Here is a 13689-nt window from a genome sequence, read left to right as displayed (position 1 = left end):
CTACTCCAGGCCAAATGCCTGGGGGGACAGAACACTACCACTCAACACCCCCTGGTATGTGTTTGTCTGTACCTTTCTCACTAATCATTATTCACAATTCATTCAGGACTATCCATAATCATGGTAGCATCCACATTAATGTAGAAGTGTTTAGAAACATATTTTATTCTTATTTACAATAAAAGTGACTCCAAAATGACACAATACATGATTTACCATTCATTTCTATAGGGCACAAAATAATGTGAAACACAACCAAATTCAAACAGCAAATACATCCAACAAGTTTGTAGAGTCATAAGATTGATGTAATCATTGCGATCTAGGAATATTAGACCAAATACTAAACTTTTGACTACTTTATTACACATATCAGGGAATTTTTCCCAATACTTTTGGTCCCCTAAAATGGGACTATGTACAAAAGTACTGTAATTTCTAAACGGTTCACCTGATATGCATGAAAATACATTCAAATTAAAGCTGACAGTCTGCACTTTAACTTCATAGTCATTGAATCAAGTGCTGGAGTACAGCAACAAAAAATGTGTCACTGTCCCAATACTATTAGCTAACTGTATATTTTAAAAGAATATGAGACCAAATAATAAACTTTTGACTACTTTATTACACATATCAGGGAATTTTTCCCAATACATTTGGTCCCCTAAAATGGGACTATGTACAAAAGTGCTGTAATTTCTAAACGTGCTGGAGTACAACAACAAAAAATGTGTCACTGTCCCAATACTTTTGTAGCTAACTGTATATTTTAAAAGACTCACTCAAATGGGTTCCTGCAAATGTTTTACTTTCTGGTCAATTTGTTCCTTTGTTCTGTAAAATCCCATGGCCTGGTTACAGTCTGTTTACCAAAAACACATTTGTTACAGTTCTCTCATTTGATAGTGGTGCTTTGTATTGTAATGCCCTTACTGAAGAGATGATAGTTTTTGTTTTACAGTAATAAAGGTTAAAGAAACCACAGTGCCACCTGCACAGTACCTGTTCACTCACAGTTGTAGTTGCAGTATTGTCAAATGCAAGCCTTTGGCGCCACCTAGTGTCAAGGGATGGGCCAAAACAATTAAAATACTGTCAAGTCACTTACATACAGTATTTACTGTAAAGCCACATAGAAGAATATTACTTTAAGTGTCATATAAGCTTAGTACAACTGTCTTAGGCCAAAATATAAGTTTGTTTAACTCCACTGTTTGTAAACAATGTCTTCGTGGACAAACATTACTTCAAAACTATCATTTTAATATCACGGCAGTCATTGCATTGCAACGCACGATAGCTGCGTTTTGCATCTGTAGATCCATCTATGAATTTGAACGTGGTTACATCCCTCTGTTTAATAAAAAGCCAAACGGCGGGGACACCGTTCAGCTGGAAAATGAATAAAGGATTGTGCCTTTCTTTACTACCTTTGAACATAACCAAAAGCCTATTCGCCTACACCATTGGCTCTATTGTCCTGTTTCATGTTCCTTTCACGTGATCAGTATTGCCAACTAATTTTCAAGGGAAGTTGCTTGAGGCAGGTCGATTTATGGCTAAATTACATTGTGACGTCATCGCGTGACGACGTCATTACGCAATAACGTAAAACTGCGTCATTACGTAGAATACGCAATGAAGTTACATAAATTGACTGGCCATCTCGGCGAAAAATATGATTTGACATTTGTTAGTTTAGATTTGTTTGTTTATAATCACATATTTTGTATTTGTAAAAGTAATATAAACACAACACATTTTATATGATCAGATATTTTCATTTTTAAACACAACACATTGAATTATTGAACATTTACACACTACACATTATTGAACAATTACATTTTATTTATTTTCTTTTTAACTAATAAACCTACACATTCTGAACAATTAAAATTTCAAGCACTGTATTGGTAGTTAGTTAACATGCTACCTAACTGATCAACAATTATATTCCGACAAGATAGAACTGCCAAAGGGGGCGGTGTTGCAATCTACTGCAAAGATAACCTGCAGAGTTCTGTCTTACTATCCAGGTCTGTACCCAAACAATTCGAGCTCCTACTTCTAAAAATTAACCTTTCCAGAAACAAGTCTCTCACCGTTGCCGCTTGCTATAGACCACCCTCTGCCCCAGCTGTGCCCTCGACACCATATGTGATTTGATTGCCCCCCATCTATCTTCTGAGCTCGTGCTGCTAGGTGACCTAAACTGGGACATGCTTAACACCCCGGCCATCCTACAATCTAAGCTTGATGCCCTCAACCTCACACAACTTATCAATGAACCTACCAGATATAACCCCAAATCCGTAAACACGGGCACCCTCATAAATATCATTCTAACTAACTCGCCCTCCAAATACACCTCTGCTGTTTTCAACCAAGATCTCAGCTATCACTGACTCATTGCCTGCATCCGTAATGGGTCTGCGATCAAACAACCACCCCTCATCACTGTCAAACGCTCCCTAAAACACTTCTGCGAGCAGGCCTTTCTAATCGACCTGGCCGGGGTATCCTGGAATGACATCAACCTCAGTAGAGGATGCCTGGTTGTTCTTTAAAAGTGCCTTCCTCACCATCTTAAATAAGCATACCCCATTCAAAAAATGTAGAACCAGGAATAGATATAGCCCTTGGTTCACTCCAGACCTGTCTGCCCTTGACCAGCACAAAAACATCCTGTGGCGTTCTGCATTAGCATCGAATAGCCCCCGTGATATGCAACTTTTCAGGGAAGTTAGGAACCAATATACACAGGCAGATAGGAAAGCTAAGGCTAGCTTTTTTTAAAGAGAAATTTGCATCCTGCAGTACAAACTCAAAAAAGTCCATGGAGAATAAGAGCACCTCCTCCCAGCTACCCACTGCTCTGAGGCTAGGAAACACTGTTACAACCGATAAATCCACTATAATTGAGAATTTCAATAAGCATTTCTCTACGGCTGGCCATGCTTTCCACCTGGCTACCCCTACTCCGGTCAACTGCCCGGCACCCTCCACAGCAACCCACCCAAGCCCCCACCATTTCTCCTTCACCCATATCCAGATAGCTGATGTTCTGAAAGAGCTGCAAAATCTGGACCCCTACAAATCAGCCGGGCTAGAAAATCTGAACTCTCTCTTTCTAAAATTATCTGCCGAAATTGTTGCAACCCCTATTACTAGCCTGTTCAACTCTTTCGTATCGTCTGAGATTCCCAAAGATTGGAAAGCTGCTGCGGTCATCCCCCTCTTCAAAGGGGGAGATACTCTAGACCCAAACTGCTACAGACCTATATCTATCCTACCCTGCATCTCTAAGGTCTTCGAAAGCCAAGTTAACAAACAGATTACAGACCATTTTGAATCACACCATACCTTCTCCACTATGCAATCTGGTTTCAGAGCCGGTCATGGGTCCACCTCAGCCACGCTCAAGGTCCTTAACGATATCATAACCGCCATCGATAAGAGACATTACTGTGCAGCTGTATTCATCGACCTGGCCAAGGCTTTCGACTCTGTCAATCACCACATTCTTATTGGCAGACTCAACAGCCTTGGTTTCTCAAATGATTGCCTCACCTGGTTCACCAACTACTTCTCTGATAGAGTTCAGTGTGTCAAATCGGAGGGCGTGTTGTCCGGACCTCTGGCAGTCTCTATGGGGGTGCCACAGGGTTCAATTCTTGGGCCGACTCTCTTCTCTGTATATATCAATGATGTCGCTCTTGCTGCTGGTGATTCTCTGATCCACCTCTACGCAGACGACACCATTCTGTATACTTCTGGCCCTTCTTTGGACACTGTGTTAACTAACCTCCAGACGAGCATCAATGCCATACAACTCTCCTGCTGTGGCCTCCAACTGCTCTTAAACGCAAATAAAACTAAATGCATGCTATTCAACCGATCATTGCCCGCACCTGCCCGCCCATCCAGCATCACTACTCTGGACGGCTCTGACTTAGAATACGTGGAGAACTACAAATTCCTGGGTGTCTGGCTAGACTGTAAACTCTCCTTCCAGACTCATATTAAGCATCTCCAATCCAAAATTAAATCTAGAATCGGCTTCCTATTTCGCAACAAAGCATCCTTCACTCATGCTGCCAAACATACCCTCGTAAAACTGACCATCCTACCGATCTTCGACTTCGGCGATGTCATCTATAAAATAGCCTCCAACACTCTACTCAACAAACTGGATGCAGTCTATCACAGTGCCATCCGTTTTGTAACCAAAGCCCCATACACTACCCACCATTGCGACCTATACGCTCTCGTTGGCTGGCCCTCACTTCATACTCGTCGCCAAACCCACTGGCTACAGGTTATCTACAAGTCTCTGCTAGGTAAAGCCCCGCCTTATCTCAGCTCGCTGGTCACCATAGCAGCACCCACTCGTAGCACGCGATCCAGCAGGTATATCTCACTGGTCACCCCCAAGCCAATTCCTACTTTGGTCGCCTTCCCTTCCAGTTCTCTGCTGCCAATGACTGGAACGAACTGCAAAAATCTCTGAAGCTGGAGATTCCCATCTCCCTCACTAGCTTTAAGCACCAGCTGTCAGAGCAGCTCACAGATCACTGCACCTGTTCATAGCCCATCTGTATACAGCCCATCTATCTACCTCATCCCCATACTGTATTTATTTATTTATTCTGCTCCTTTTGCACCCCAATATCTCTACTTGCACATCCATCTTTTGCACATCTACCATTCCAGTGTTAAATTGCCATATTGTAATTACTTTGCCACCATGGCCTATTTTCTGCCTTAATTCCCTTATTTTACCTAATTTGCACTCACTGTATTTAGACGTTTTCTTTTCTTTTTTTTCTACTGTATTATTGACTGTATGTTTTGTTCATTCCATGTGTAACTCTGTGTTGTATGTGTCTAACTGCTATGCTTTATCTTGGCCAGGTCGCAGTTGTAAATGAGAACTTGTTCTCAACTAGCCTACCTGGTTAAATAAAGGTGAAATAAAAAAAATAAAACATAAAAAAATAGGTACAAGCTAATAACAACATATGCTATCTTATTGAACAAGCAACTTAACTAAAATAATGAGGCATCTCTCTCCAGCTCTCTCAAGGTTGTTGTGCTGCTTGGCTGGCTAGCTGCTCAATGGTTTCCTCCAGATATTGCCACTGTTCTCACTGACACTGCAGTGCACACTGCCACCATCAGTTGTGTGTCTCCGCAAGTTCCAGAAAGTCCACTCCTTGCATACGTACTGTAAATATGATGAATCATAGATAGTCAAGGAAATCCTCTTCATCTTCACTGTCCAACTGCATTGTCACGGAGCTGGAACCAGCAGAAGAGGATGGAGCGGCCTTAAAGCTGTATGCTGCTGTGGTGCCAAACTGCTGCAGAACTTCACTTGGTAGATTATGCTGGTGACAGACATCACCAGCGAGCTTCAGTCCATACCGCACCAGGAGTATGGAGTTGAGATTGTGCAGTGACATTCTATTTCTTAACTTTGACTTGACCACACTCATTTGGCTGAACAGCCGTTCAACCTCCGCATTTGAGTGTGGCAAGGATAGGGCAGCGAGTGCAGCTTTGAACAGTTCTTCAAATGGATTAGACCCGGAAGAGTCCGTGTAGTCCTTCACTTCACTACAAAACTCGACTGTATTTTCAGTTGAGTCCCACCTAAACAGATGGATGTTTCTCCATCGGGAAAAATTTTATCAATTGTTTGGGGCTTATACCCCAGTAGCTCAGCTACTTTAATAATTTCAGTGGTGCCTTTATTGCGCTTTAGCGTTTCCTTAACACCTGAACAAGGCCATGTTTCGCAAGGCTTCTAGGTTGTCTGGTAGCCTTGCTTGCAGCTCCTTGATTAAAGCAACAATGTAGTTGATACACTGTCTATGAATGACCTTTTCGTCCTCTGGCGCAAGACTGAGTTCGTACACCGTGCTCTCGAAAAGGTACCCAAGGTATATGGTGATGGACTGAGATGTCCATTAATGGCATCCTTCAGAACATCAATTTTTGGCATAGGGTTGACTACTCTGCTGCAAATCGATGTTAAGAGGTGTATCAGATTGTCCAAATGCTTGACAGGATCTGTTTGCTCTTCCTCAAATGACTTCACTGCAACTTGTACGTCGGACAGAGTTGATTTCAAGAATGTCAGGTAGACATAGTTGGTCTTGTCCATGTACCTGGCGTGGAGCACATCCGCCATGTATCAATGCTCACTGGCCTTTGTCAACTCAAAGTTGAGCTTCAGTTCTTCACACTGGCTCAATATACGAGTTACCGCAGGCTCAATCGATAGCCAACGTGTGGCACACACTTTGGTGATCTGCAGGAGTTTCTGGCCACAATTAATGGTGGCATACACTGCTTTGTACGCCTCGCGCCGTTTTGGGGAAATGGAAAACCAGTTGTAGGTTTCCCTGATTAAGTACTCAACACTCCTAGGGATGGTTTCTTTGGATGCTGCACTGACAGCCAATTGTAAAGAATGGCACACACAGCGGATGAGTACCAAATTGGGCAATGCACATTCTTCCTTTAAAATGTTGGGCACCCATTGTGCACACCAGTTATCCCGAACGCATTATCAGTGCCAATACCCTGAAGATTCTCTTTTTTAAGGTTACACTTCTCAAGAAACTCAACTACCGCCTTTGCATTGATCTGGCATTGCCCCCCTCCAATTCAACCAGCCCGAGAAATGTGGACACAACGGTAATTGTTTTAGCACTGAAATACCGAATCACCGCACCCAGGTATTTCGAGACACTGACATCAATGGACTCATCCAAAAGGAGACTGAACTTCTCATCCCCCACATCTGATGTTACCCTTTTGAGAAAATAAGGAGCCAGTATTCCCCTAATCATTTCTGTGCACTTGGTGCGGTGCATTTGGAAGTTTGTTGCTGTCACAGGATCTGAAAAGGCAGCTTTACAAGCCATACTTTAAATGGTTGCATGCTAGCACCGAACAATGGTCCGCAATGGCCATTGCCACAGTAGCTTCTGCGTTATTGCAGTTATCCACTTTCTTAACCAACTGTGGTAATGTAGACTGCGTTGCAGGGTCGTACGGTTTTGATTTATTTATATGCTTTGCTGTAGCACAATGTTTTTTGATGTCAAACATTTTTGCAAGCATTTCTGATTTGCAGTACGCACAGTATGCCCGACAATCATCCCCAATTACTGGCTTCAGCCACAACTTAAATTCAGGTACAGACTCCCACTCTTTTCTGTACTTCTGACTGTACAATTTTAATTGAGACATGTTAATTGATGTTGTAAGTTCTGTTCAAGATCAAGCATTCGGGACCAACTATATTCATTGGGTTTGTCACGTCGAACGCAGACTACTGCTGCTGCAGTCAGCCAACAATGATTTGCAATTTGCTGAAATTGCTGCTGGCCTGCTGCTGCCTGCAGTGTTGCCAACTCCTCAGTAAGGAAAGTAGCTATTGGCTGTCCTAAAAGTTGCTAAATGACGTAATCACCTAATTTGCATAATTGGCCATGTGCATGTCATCGTGATGGACGCTGTAGGAGAGAGGAATAACGTCGCGGGAGTGACAAAAAAAGCACCCTAAATATGTTTAGAACTACAAAAATGAGCAAGCTGCAGAGAGTGGCACACACAGCGAATAAGAACCAGATATTTGAGGTCATACTCCTCATTCAGCACTTTATGGACCCCATTGTTAATCCCCGTCATAACAGAGGCATTGTCAGTCCCTATCCCCAGGAGTTTGTCTTTTTTAAGACAACACTTCTCGAGGAAAGTCACAACAGCACGGGCTATAGATTTGGCATCTCCTCCCTCCAACTCAACAAGCCCCAGAAATGTTGATACAATTGTCTGCTTGGTGTCACTAAAGTACCTTATCACAACCCCCAGGTACTTTGAAACACTAACATCCGTGGACTCATCGAGGAGGAGGCTGAAATGCTGGTCACCCACATCTGCGACCTTTTTCAGAAAGTATGGTGCTAGAACACCATTAATAATTTCTGTGCACTTTGCCCTGTGCATTTTGAAGTGGGTAGCAGCAGTGGAGTCTGAGAAAGCAGCTCTACATGCTTCTCCAATGTGATCACATGCCAGCATGGAACAGTGTTCAGCGATAGCTAATGCCATGGTGGCCTCAGCCTTTTTTGACCATAATGGCAGCTTGTTTTGGGTGGAACTGTTATAAGGCTTTGCCTTTTGAGTATGTTTTTGAGTTGTCATGTGTTTTTTTTACAATACAGGCAGTATGCCCGTGTATCATCTCCAATAAACGGCTTCAACCAGCCTTTGAATTCAGGGTTTGATTCCCACTCCTTTCTGTATTTTTGAGTGTACAGTTTAGACTGAAACATGATGAGCTAGCCAGCTAGATGTTTAGCTTATGTCACAGAGAGGCACACACACAGTGGACAAGGTGACTGAGGCTGTGTGAGTCAAATGCAGTGATTTATTTTTGTGCAGCGATTTATTTTAGACAAAGAACATTTTACATTTACATCCCGCCCTGAATGTAAGCCAGGGTGGGATCAGCCAGCGACGGCTTCCTGCATGCGCGATTAATTTGCAGTCTGGACGCGGAGGGGTGAACATCTCCTGCGCGAGGACTGGGCCACCTGTGAGTGCTTTGGGACGGGGTGGGGTCCACGGCAGCACCCGCTGCTCGTTGAGAAGAGTAAGAACGATACCGTCAGAGTCTCCAAAAGTCTCCAATAACACCAGAAAAAGTCGCTAGATTTGTCGCTAGTCGACTTTTTTAAAAATGTGTCGCTAGAGGGGTCTGAATACTTGCTAAATACAGCGACTAAGTCGCTAAATTGGCAACACTGGCTGCCTGTGCACGAGCTGAACGCCTGGTGCTGACGTCACTCTCAATGCACTTTTGCAGCCAGGCACGTGTGTTGTGACTGAGGGTGTGACAGAGAAAATCATTTATTTGTGTCATTTAGAGGGAAAATGCGTGCATTTTAGCGTTTGAGTCACCTTTCAAAAGTTGCTAAAAGTTCCAAATAAATTTGTAAAAGTAGCTAAATTTGTTGCTAGGTGGGTGCTGTTTGAAAAAGAAGTTGCCAGGGTAGTCTGAAAAGTTGCTAAATCTAGCAACAAAATTGCTGAGTTCTCTAGTTCCTCCTTCGGGCGGCGGTATTCCCCAGCCTGGTGCCATGGTCCTGCCCCGTCCAGGATCTCCTCCCAGGTCCATGACTCTGTATAGTCCTCCTGTTGCTGCTTCCTCCGCTACTTGGTCCTTTGGTGGTGGGTAGTTCTGTAACGGCTGTCTGAAGAAGTAGACCAAGGCGCAGCGTGTTGTGTGCTCATATTTAATTGTAATCGAGACACTTTGAAAAAAAACAAGAAAATGACAGCCAAACAGTTCTGTCAGGTATAACAAAACACTAAACAGAAAACTAACTACCCACAAACCCCAAAGGAAAACAGGCTGCCTAAGTATGACTCCCAATCAGTGACAACGATGTACAGCTGTCCCTGATTGAGAGCCATACCAGGCCAAAACAAAGAAATACAAAGCATAGAAAAAAGGACATAGAATGCCCACCCAAATCACACCCTGACCAAACCTAAATAGAGACATAAAAGAGGCTCTCTCAGGTCAGGGCGTGACACACAGAACTTGTTCTGGCAAGTCGTGACAACCAGCAACCTGTCAATCAAGTTTCCAATGCGGAATGCAAGAAATGTCCATGAGGCACACCGAGATGGATACAGGCACACCCTAAATTGACGCACTTAAATTTCGTTTCCCAAGAAATTCTAGGCACTGCATTATTTAACCCTGACCCAGTCTTTTCCCCTACAGTCACTGAGGAACCATGGAGGTTTGTAAGTAACTGTCACGTTCGTCGTAAGGATGGGACCAAAATGCAGCGGGAATGTGTATACTCATCTTCTTTATTATGAAGAAAACCTAAATAAACACTGAAACAAAAACAACGACGAAAAACAGTACTGAACAACTACCCACAAATCCCAATGAAAAAACACACCCTATAAATAGGATCTTCAATGAGAGGCAACGGGGAATAGCTGCCTCCAATTGAAGGTCAACCCAATAAACTAAGCATAGAAAAAGAAAAACTAGAGCGAACATAGAAATATACTAACATAGAACATTAACCAAAAACCCCGAAACACATAAAACAAACACCCCCTGCCACGTCCTGACCAAACTAGAATAACAAATAACCCCTTTACTGGTCAGGACATGACAGTACCCCCCCCCCCCAAAAAAAGGTGAAATTTAATAGAAATACAAATATTGTGGATAGCGTAGTATAAGTAGGCTAAGCTACCAGCAAAATGCCAATTCAACCAATGGTTACAGGTGCATAATAAAAAGCATAGCTAGCTACACATGTTAAATCATTTGCCATTTTTACATCTAATTTTGAGAGATTCCATTTTTTGTTAACATTTTACCCAATAACTTAAATATTCTACTTAGCCAACTGTAGTAGGCTACAATTAAAATGTTTATTTGTATTTTTACTTTTAAGGGGGAGCGGTGGCCTCTGCTCCATTTGCCCTAGGAGCTGTAGGGTTTACCGCCGCTGGCATCGCCGCAAACTCTCTTGCAGCCAGCATGATGGCATCGGCAGCCACTGCAAGTGGCGGAGGTCTGTTGGCTGGAAGCACCGTTGCCGTTCTCCAGTCGGCAGGTAATCGGTCACATTTTGTTTAAATATCATATTTAAAAATCTGTTTACATAATTGTGTTGTGTCCAATACAGTGGCAACCTTACAGAGAACCATATTGTCAATTAATTGCTATTAGAGTCACAGAATCAATAGGAATATGATCTTGTGATAATCCCCAACTATACCTTGATCATCTCTCTTTATGATCTATTTCTTCCACCTTTATTTTGCACATTAGAACATTGAAGACCTCTTATTTTCAGACAAGACAAGGCTATGATACCCTGGTGCCTGAGGTACATTCTGTTGTGAAGGCCACAGTGACAGATGTATGTTGTGTTGTTTCCCTCTAGGTGCAGCAGGGTTAGCTGGGTCTACAACCGCAGCGGTGGCTGGTGTTGGAGGAGCAGTGGGATGGCTCGCCGCTGCAGCAGCTGCACTCATCTGATGATCCAAATATTGATGATGGATAGCTGTCTTGGGACAGCTCTCTTGTCAAAGAGAATTTTAATCTCAAAGAGCACCTCTTTAAACCGAGGATTTTTTTAAATTATTTATTTGGGGATACATATAAACACTTGATAAGACGGTGAAGGAATGCTTTGTGTTTTTAAAAAAAACGGTTATATTTTAGTTCATATCTGCAATATTTTGTGCAATGAAGGCAAATAATGACTGACTTGTTCTGTTTGGACATCTTGGTCAGCTGCACTTTCAAGCCCAGGGCTTTTTTATACCTTACTTTTTACTTTTTCATATTTCAGTTTAATACCTTCTTTATCTCAATCAAAGGTCAGGTGTTGCCAGATATAATGTAAACATTTGTCTGGTGTCTTTGTCTCTACATGCAGTATGTGTCAGCTAGGGATGGAAATGAGTTTAGTCTTTGCAACATGATGTTTTCCAATTGAGTTGAGTAGGCGGCTTTCTTCAAATCTGTACCTCACTGGTCTGTTGTACAGTGCAGTGGTGTAAAGTACTTAAGTAAAAATACTTTAAACACTACTTAGAATGTTTTTTGGAGTATCTGTACTTTACTAATTATATTTTTGCCAACTTGTACTTTTACTTCACTACATTCCTAAAGAAAATAATGTACTTTTTACTCCTTACATTTTCCCTGACACCAAAAGTACTCGTTACATCTTGACAGGAACATGGTCCAATTCACACACTTATCAAGAGAACCTCCCTGGTCATCCCTACTGCCTCTGATCTGGCGGACTCACTAAACACAAATGCTTAATTTAATATAAGGAATTTGAAATGGTTTTTACTTTTGATACTTAAGTACATTTTAGCCATTCCATTTACTTTTGATACTTAATTACATTTAAAACCAAATATTTTGAGACTTTTAATCAAGTAGTATTTTACTTGTTGACTTTCACTTTTACTTGAGTCATTTTCTATTAAGGTATCTTTACTTTTACTCAAGTATGACAATTGAGTACTTTTCCCACCACTGGTACAGTGTCTATGGTTGCATTGGTTTGTCCTCCTTTAAATTGTAATGGCAGACTACACCAATTGCTGTATTGCAGTCACCTACTGTACAATCCATTGTACTTTGTGATACGGTAATACAAAATTGGGGGAAAGGAAATTGACCCTGCCAACTATTAGCCCGCACTAAAAAACCACCACCCCTTTCCACCATTTAACCCTATCTAATCCTACCCCAGGCCAAATGCCTGGGGGGACAGAACACTACCACTCAACACCCCCTGGTATGTGTTTGTCTGTACCTTTCTCACTAATCATTATTCACAATTCATTCAGGACTATCCGTAATCATGGTAGCATCCACATTAATGTAGAAGTGTTTAGAAACATATTCTATTCTCATTTACAATAAATGTGACTCCCAAAATGACACAATACATGATTTACCATTCATTTCTATAGGGCACAAAATAATGTGAAACACAACCAAATTCAAACAGAAAATGCATCCAACAAGTTTGTAGAGTCACAAGATTGATGTAATCATTGCGATCTAGGAACATGAGACCAAATACTAAACTATTAACTACTTTATTACACATATCAGGGAATTTTTCCCAATACTTTTGGTCCCCTAAAATGGGACTATGTACAAAAGTGCAGTAATTTCTAAACGTGCTGGAGTACAACAACAACAAAAATGTGTCACTGTCCCAATACTTTTGTAGCTAACTGTATATTTTAAAAGACTCACTCAAATGGGTTCCTGCAAATGTTTTACTTTCTGGTCAATTTGTTCCTTTGTTCTGTAAAATCCCATGGCCTGGTTACAGTCAGTTTACCAAAAACACATTTGTTACAGTTCTCTCATTTGATAGTGGTGCTTTGTATTGTAATGCCCTTACTGAAGAGATGATAGTTTTTGTTTTACAGTAATAAAGGTTAAAGAAACCACAGTGCCACCTGCACAGTACCTGTTCACTCACAGTTGTAGTTGCAGTATTGTCAAATGGAAGTCTTTGGCGCCACCTAGTGTCAAGGGATGGGCCAAAACAATCAAAATACTGTCAAGTCACTTACATACAGTATTTACTGTAAAGCCACATAGAAGAATATTACTTAAAGTGTCATATAAGCTTAGTACAACTGTCTTAGGCCAAAATATAAGTTTGTTTAACTCCACTGTTTGTAAACAATGTCTTCGTGGACAAACATTACTTCAAAACTATCATTTTAATATCACGGCAGTCATTGCATTGCAACGCACTATAGCTGCGATTTGCATCTGTAGATCCATCTATGAATTTGGAAGTGGTTACATTTCTCTAACCCCATCCCTCAGTTTTATAAAAATCCAAACGGCGGGGATGCCGTTCGGCTGGAAAATGAATAAAGGATTGTGCCTTTCTTTACTACCTTTGAACATAACCAAAAGCCTATTTGCCTACACCATTGGCTCTACTGTCCTGTTTCATGTTCCTTTCACGTGATGGCCTAGTTATTGAAGATACTTATCTAATGTCCTTTTCACAGGAACAAGAAACGGTTGACTTTCGTCTCTGTTTGCCTGCTCGACGTCAACCAACA

This window comes from Salmo trutta, chromosome 33 (assembly GCF_901001165.1).
Source record: "Salmo trutta chromosome 33, fSalTru1.1, whole genome shotgun sequence".
Taxonomy (NCBI): Eukaryota; Metazoa; Chordata; class Actinopteri; order Salmoniformes; family Salmonidae; genus Salmo; species Salmo trutta.
This window is presented reverse-complemented; position numbering follows the sequence as displayed.